Source organism: Penaeus japonicus, unplaced genomic scaffold (assembly GCF_977035675.1).
Source record: "Penaeus japonicus unplaced genomic scaffold, GWHDUDI00000001_assembly GWHDUDI00000024, whole genome shotgun sequence".
Classification (NCBI taxonomy): domain Eukaryota; kingdom Metazoa; phylum Arthropoda; class Malacostraca; order Decapoda; family Penaeidae; genus Penaeus; species Penaeus japonicus.
In genome coordinates, this window is record NW_028234426.1 from 38,619,064 (window position 1) to 38,625,510 (window position 6,447).

Sequence of the window (6,447 nt, forward strand, 5' to 3'; positions counted from 1 at the left end):
GGTCAGACAAGTAAAAATAGAAAAGGAATAAGATAAGATAGAAGGAGAGGAGAAGGGAAAGAGGATGAGGAGGAAGAAGAAGAAGAGAAGAGGAGGAGGTAGGAACTGAGGATGATGAAAAGAGAGAAAAACGAAGAATATAGACAAAATATGAACTCAAACTAAATGGAAAACGTAATGACTTATATAACTATATATTTACATATCTTATAAGTTATATTGTTATCAAATCAATATTTGAAATTATACAAAAAAATAATAATAATAAAATAAATAAAGTAATAATAAAAAAAATAATTGTTCACTATATTTTGTATGTGTTTAAATTTTCCCATCTATTTTCTCTCTGTCTACTTCTTTTTCATTATGCTACTTATCATTCATCATCTGCACCCATCTCATTATGGTAGACGTTATTACACATGTTGTCACCATTAGGGTAATTATTGGTATTATCATATGTTATTTTACAAGCGTTTTGTCACTCACCGATTGATTACAGTGATCAGTTTGAAATGTATGTTTTTGTACATCTAATCTGTATGAAATTATCTATTATCTCTTTTTAACCATATTTTGGACTTTTTAGTTTGGTTTGAATTTATTATTATTATTATTTTTTTTATTGTTATTGAATTACCTATTATTCCTTCTTTCTTCCCTCTCTTTACTTTCCTCTCCTAGCCTTGTTACCCTCTCCTCCCCTTTCACCCCATTCCTTCCCTACTCTTTTTCTCCCTCCTCTACTTATCCCTCTTCTTTTTCCCCTTTTTGTCTTATCTTCCTTGCTCCCTTCCTCCTTTTCTCTTCTCCATTCCCTTTACCCATTTCCTCACCCATGATATCTCCTTTACTCAACCATCCATTCTCCTTCCCTTTTTCTCTTCTCCCCTTTCCCTTTCCCTTCTCTTCCTTTCCCAAGTATTCTTCCCTTCCCCTACTCTACTTCCATATCCTTCCCCAATTATCCTTCCCCTTTCCCCTATTTCCCCAACTATTCTCCCTCCTCCCCTTTTACCCTATCTTCTCTTGCCCCAACTAGCCTTCCCCTCCCTTTTCCCCCTCTTCCCCAACTATCCTTCCCCTACCCCCTCCCCCTTCCCTATCCTCTCCCCTCCCCCTTCCCTATCCTCTCCCCTCCCCCTTCCCTATCCTTCCCCCTCCCCCTTCCCTATCCTTCCCCCTCCTCCCCTCCCCCTTCCCTATCCTTCCCCCTCCCCCTTTCCTATCCTTCCCCCTCCTCCCCTCCCTCTTCCCTATCCTTCCCCCTCCTCCCCTCCCTCTTCCCTATCCTTCCCCCTCCCCCTTCCCTATCCTTCCCCCTCCTCCCCTCTCCCTTTCCTATCCTTCCCCCTCCCCCCCTCCCCCTTCCCTATCCTTCCCCCTTCCCTATCCTTCCCCCTCCTCCCCTCCCTCTTCCCTATCCTTCCCCCTCCCCCCCCCCCTTCCCTATCCTCCCCCCTCCTCCCCTCCCTATCCTCCCCCCTCCTCCCCTCCCTCTTCCCTATCCTTCCCCCTCCTCCCCTCCCTCTTCCCTATCCTTCCCCCTCCCCCCCCTTCAACTTTAAGTATCACCTGCCTCAAATCACACCCAAGGGCGCGTACATCTATCTCCTCTCCCCTTTTCTGATTCAAATTCACAAAGTTCCTTCCCCTCATATCTCTCCCCTCTTATCTCACAGTTTCTCTGTCTCTCTTTCTTTCTTACGCTTTGTCCTTTGTCTTCTTCTTTTTCTCTCCTTTTTAGGAGTTTGTTGACTTTGTTTATTGTTGTTTATTGCTTTCTCTTTCTCTCTCTCTCTCTCTATCTATGTATCTCTCTCTCTCTCTCTCTCTCTCTCTCTCTCTCTCTCTCTCTCTCTCTCTCTCTCTCTCTCTCTCTCTCTCTCTCTCTCTCTCTCTCTCTCTATCTATCTATCTATCTATCTATCTATCTCTATCTATCTATCTATCTATCTCTCCTCCTCCTACTATTTGCTTATCCTTCTCTTCCTCCTCCTCTTCTTCCCATTCCTCCTTCTCCTCCTCCTACCAGCTTAACCTCCTCCTTCTGATCCTATTCCTCTCCTTCCTCCTTCCTTTTCTCCCTCCACCTTCCTCCTCTCCCTCCACCTCCCCTGCGTTAGCTCTCTCCCATTAGCAGGAAGATCTGTCCTCCTACTTTCCTTCCTCCTCCTTTTCCTCCTCTTCCACTTCCTCTGCCTGCTTCTCTCAGTCCCCTCCTCCCCCCCCCTCTCCCCTTCCATCCCACTCTTTGCCCTCATCCCTCCCCCATCTTCCAACCTCTCCCCCTCCCCCCTCCCCCCTCCCCCCTCACATCCCCCAATCTTTTGGCCACGCCATCAGCTGAATACCATTGTTTTATCCGTGAAATATCTGCTCGCTCTTTGCCTCTCACAATTGGCCTCATTACTTATTGGAAATATTAGATGTATAATATCAGCATCACCGTTCATTATTCCCTAATATTTCACTCGTAAGTACGTTTAATGGGACTGTTTCGATGTGTATTGCTCTCTCTGTCTTTCTCGTTCTTTTTCCTTCACTCGCTCTCTCTTTCTTTTTATTATTCTCTCTTTCTCTTCTCTCCTCTCTCTCTCTCTCTCTCTCTCTCTCTCTCTCTCTCTCTCTCTCTCTCTCTCTCTCTCTCTCTCTCTCTCTCCCTCTCTCTCTCTATCTATCTATCTATCTATCTATCTATCTATCTATCTATCTATCTATCTATATATATATATATATATATATATATATATATATATATATATATATATATATCACATACACACGCTTCTTAAACCCATCTCTCTCTCTCTCTCTCTCTCTCTCTCTCTCTCTCTCTCTCTCTCTCTCTCTCTCTCTCTCTCTCTCTCTCTCTCTCTCTCTCCCTCCCTTCCTCCCTCCCTCCCCCCCCCCCCCCCCCCCTCTCTCTCTCTCTCTCTCTCTCTCTCTCTCTCTCTCTCTCTCTCTCTCTCTCTCTCTCTCTCTCTCTCTCTCTCTCTCTCTCTCTCTCTCTCTCTTTCTCTCCCTCCCTCCCTTCCTCCCTACCTCCCTCCCATCTCCCAATCCCCCCTCCCTCCCTCTCTCCCTCCCTCACTCCCTACCACCTCCCTGCCCCTCCCTCGCTCCTTAAACATTCCAGTAGCCAAGAGATATTCAAAATCTGTAAGGTCTTGAGTCTTACAGATTTTGGCAGATTGATATAATCAGTATCGAGCGAGTAACCCAATCTTTCGGGCTCTTTTGTAACGTTACCTCTGTGTTTCTTGAGTATTCGATCAGACATGCGTTTTTCTTGGCCGCTCGATCGATTTTCTTAAGATTCGTGTGTCCTTTTTTAGAGCCTTTGTTATTCCAGTCTTCGCTTTTCTTTTTTTTTGTCTTTTTTTCTCATGATTTTTTTTTATCTATTTCTTTTTCAGTGTATATATCTTTATTTCTTTCATCTCTGCTATTTCTCTTCTTTGATTCTTCTTTCTCTCTCTCTCTCTCTCTCTCTCTCTCTCTCTCTCTCTCTCTCTCTCTCTCTCTCTCTCTCTCTCTCTCTTTCTTTCTCTCTTTCTCTCTCTCTCTTTCACTCTCACTCTCACTCGCTGTCTGTCTGTCTGTCTGTCTCTCTATTTGTCTCTGTCTCTTCCTGACACCCCCCTCTCTCCTCTCACTCTCTCTTCGCTCTCTCTCATCACTCCCCTACCCCTCCCACCTCCCTCACCCACCACCACCCCCCGCACCCTCCCCTTTCTCTCTCACAACATCCCCCACCTCTCTCTCTCTCTATCTCTCTCTCTCTCTCACTCTCACTCCCCCTATCTCTCTCTCAGCTCTCTCTCTCTCTCTCTCTCTCTCTCTCTCTCTCTTTTTCCCCTCTTCTCTTTCTCTTTTTTTTTTCTCTCTCTCGTCTCTCTCTCTCTCTCTCTCTCTCTCTCTCTCTCTCTCTCTCTCTCTCTCTCTCCCTCTCCCTCTCCCTCTCTCTCTTTCTCTCTCTCTCCCTCTCTCCCCCCCCCTCTCTCTCTGTCTCACTCTCACTCTCGCTCTCTCCCCCCCCCCTCTCTCTCTCTCTCTCTCTCATCCAATCCCCCCCTCCTCTCTCTCTCTCTCTCTCTCATCCAATCCCCCCCCTCTCTCTCTCTCACTCTCTCTCATCGAATCCCCCCCCTCTCTCTCTCTCTCTCTCTTTCTCTATCACTCACCTTCATTACACTTCAATCCCTCCTCCCTCCCTATCCCTCACTCTCTCCCTTTCCCCTCCCTATCCCTCAATCCCTCCTCGCTCGATCCCTCAATTCCTCTCTGCTCCTTATCCTTCACTCCCTCCCCCATCCTTATCCTTCACTCCCCTTCCCTATCCTTCACTCCCTCCCTATCAGTAACTCTCTTCCCCCTCCCTATCCCTTACTCCCTCCCTACTCCCTAACCCTCACTCCCTACCCCACCATATCCCTTACTCCGTCTCTACACCCTATCCCACACTCCCTCTATCCTCCCTATCCCTTCTCCCCTTCTCCCTATCCCTCAACCTTTTAACATCCCTTACCCCCTCCCCCCCTCCCCCCTCTATCCCTCCCTGCAAGCGAGCCGAGTTAATCCCGGCAGAGTGTTGATACAAGACACGTGACCGTCTATTGTTGCGGGTTTACTGCCTGGGGGGGTTGAGGGGGGTGGGGGTGGGGGTGACGGGGGCTCATTAATGTAAATATTATGCACATCCCCGCAACCATGCCCGAAAGTGTCTCTCTCTCTCTCTCTCTCTCTCTCTCGCTCTCGCTCTCTCTGTCTCTCTCTCTCTCTCTCTCTCTCTCTCTCTCTCAATCACTCTTTGTCTGGCCTTTAACATTATTGATTCTCTTTCACCGTTCTTAGCAAGCAAATGGGGAGGAAGGGTGGTAATAGGGGTGGGGTAAAGGTAAGGGGATAGGGGGTGGGGGAGAGGTGGGTGGGGATTTGGCGTCTGACGTTCTCGGGCGTCGCTTTGGAGAAAGCACTACGTCCACATCGTGCTTGTGCTTTCGGGGGCGAGGGCGGAATTAGCATAAGTGAGGCTTTTTATGAGTCTCTCTTGTCCTCCCCTCGTTCGCCCTCGGTTGCTGGAAGGAGGATGGAAGGATTGGGATAAAGAGAGGGACGAAGAGATAGAGAGAGAGAGAAGGAGATAGAGGGGGGCTTGGATTGGAGAGGGGGGGGGGGGGATGGAAGGTAGGTGGAGGACCAAAGAGGGGAGAGTAAAGAGGGAGGTACAGTAAGAAAAAAAGTAGGTGCTTGGGGTGGAGAGGTTGGTGTGAAAGAGCGGGGGAGATGAGGGAATAAGGAGACGGAAGAAGGAGACCCAATTGCAAAGACGGAGAGGAATCTTTCTTATCTCCTCTCTCATTCTCTCTCTCTCTCTCTCTCTCTCTCTCTCTCTCTCTCTCTCTCTCTCTCTCGCTCGCTCTCTTTCCCTCTGTGTCCCTCTCCTTCGCCAGACATGTTTTGGGGGATCCTGCTCACGTCGAGCGTCCTGCAGGAAGCAATCCAGTGTCCTCCCTATCTCCCCCATTCAGAACTGATCTGTATGCCGGTCCATAGGGTTATAACGGGATTCTGCCTCACCGCTCTTCGTCCGCGGTCAGAAGGCCTCACTCGCGGCCTTTGTTGACAGGCGGCCTTCGGGCGGGGCGGCGTAAGGGCGAGAGTCCCGCTCGGCCCGGACGAAGTTCTCAGACACATTCTGAGAGCCGTCGGACGTGGTAAGAATGAAATATGAAGAAGGTGCATGACTATTCCAAGAGGTACTCATTTCCATTGCTAATCGGAGGCGCTGCTGTATCTCATTCTGTAGTTTTGCATAAAGAGAGGCGAAGACCCGGCAGCCCCCTCTCAGCCTAACATGCAGGCGGCCAGCTTGCTATTCTAGCGCAGAGCTCGGCCGGGGCAGGGCGGCTCCTCGCTGCCACCCGACGCCCCGAAAACGCCACAAATACCACCAAAATGGCCCGGATTACCGACGCCTCGTCGACTCCCGTGTGTTGTGGCGATGCCGCGGATCCAGTGCGACGCGCCAGGCCCTCGGCTTACGTTGCGGACGTCGCCGATGACGTCTGCGGCGAGCGAACGAAATCCCGGTGGCCGCGGCGCTGCTGCGGAGAACCTCGCCGCCGTCGCGTGCGGCAGCGGGAGGGAGGAGAGGCTCCGGGCGGGGGCATCACCTGAGAGGCGGCGACGTCTGGACGTCTCCCCTTTCGCACTGTGACGTCAGCTTATGTTGCAGCACGTCTACCGTTCCTGCGAGAGCACGAGGAAGCACAAAAGCACAAGCGGCACGGGAGGCGAGCAGTCGGGCGAGTCGCAGCAGCCGTCGGTGAGGCTTTGGGACTGGAGGAAGGCTAGTGCACGGAGGTGGGTGTGGGCGGCGCGGCGGAGGGAACGGGCGAGGTGTGTGTGTGTGTGTGTGTTTGTGTGTGCGGCGTGCCGGGC

The 6,447-nt window shown here is 50.1% G+C and overlaps 1 protein-coding gene across 1 annotated transcript in view; it reads left to right on the forward strand.

The window, feature by feature from the left end:
- Window positions 1–5,748: 5,748 nt before the first annotated feature.
- The window catches only part of LOC147469137 (uncharacterized), a 62,861-nt gene continuing 62,162 nt past the window's right edge, over window positions 5,749–6,447 (forward strand). Inside the window, exon 1 of the mRNA XM_086551082.1 lies at window positions 5,749–6,447. This exon is cut by the window's right edge and continues 506 nt beyond it. The gene's annotated coding sequence lies outside the window, so the exon portion shown is untranslated.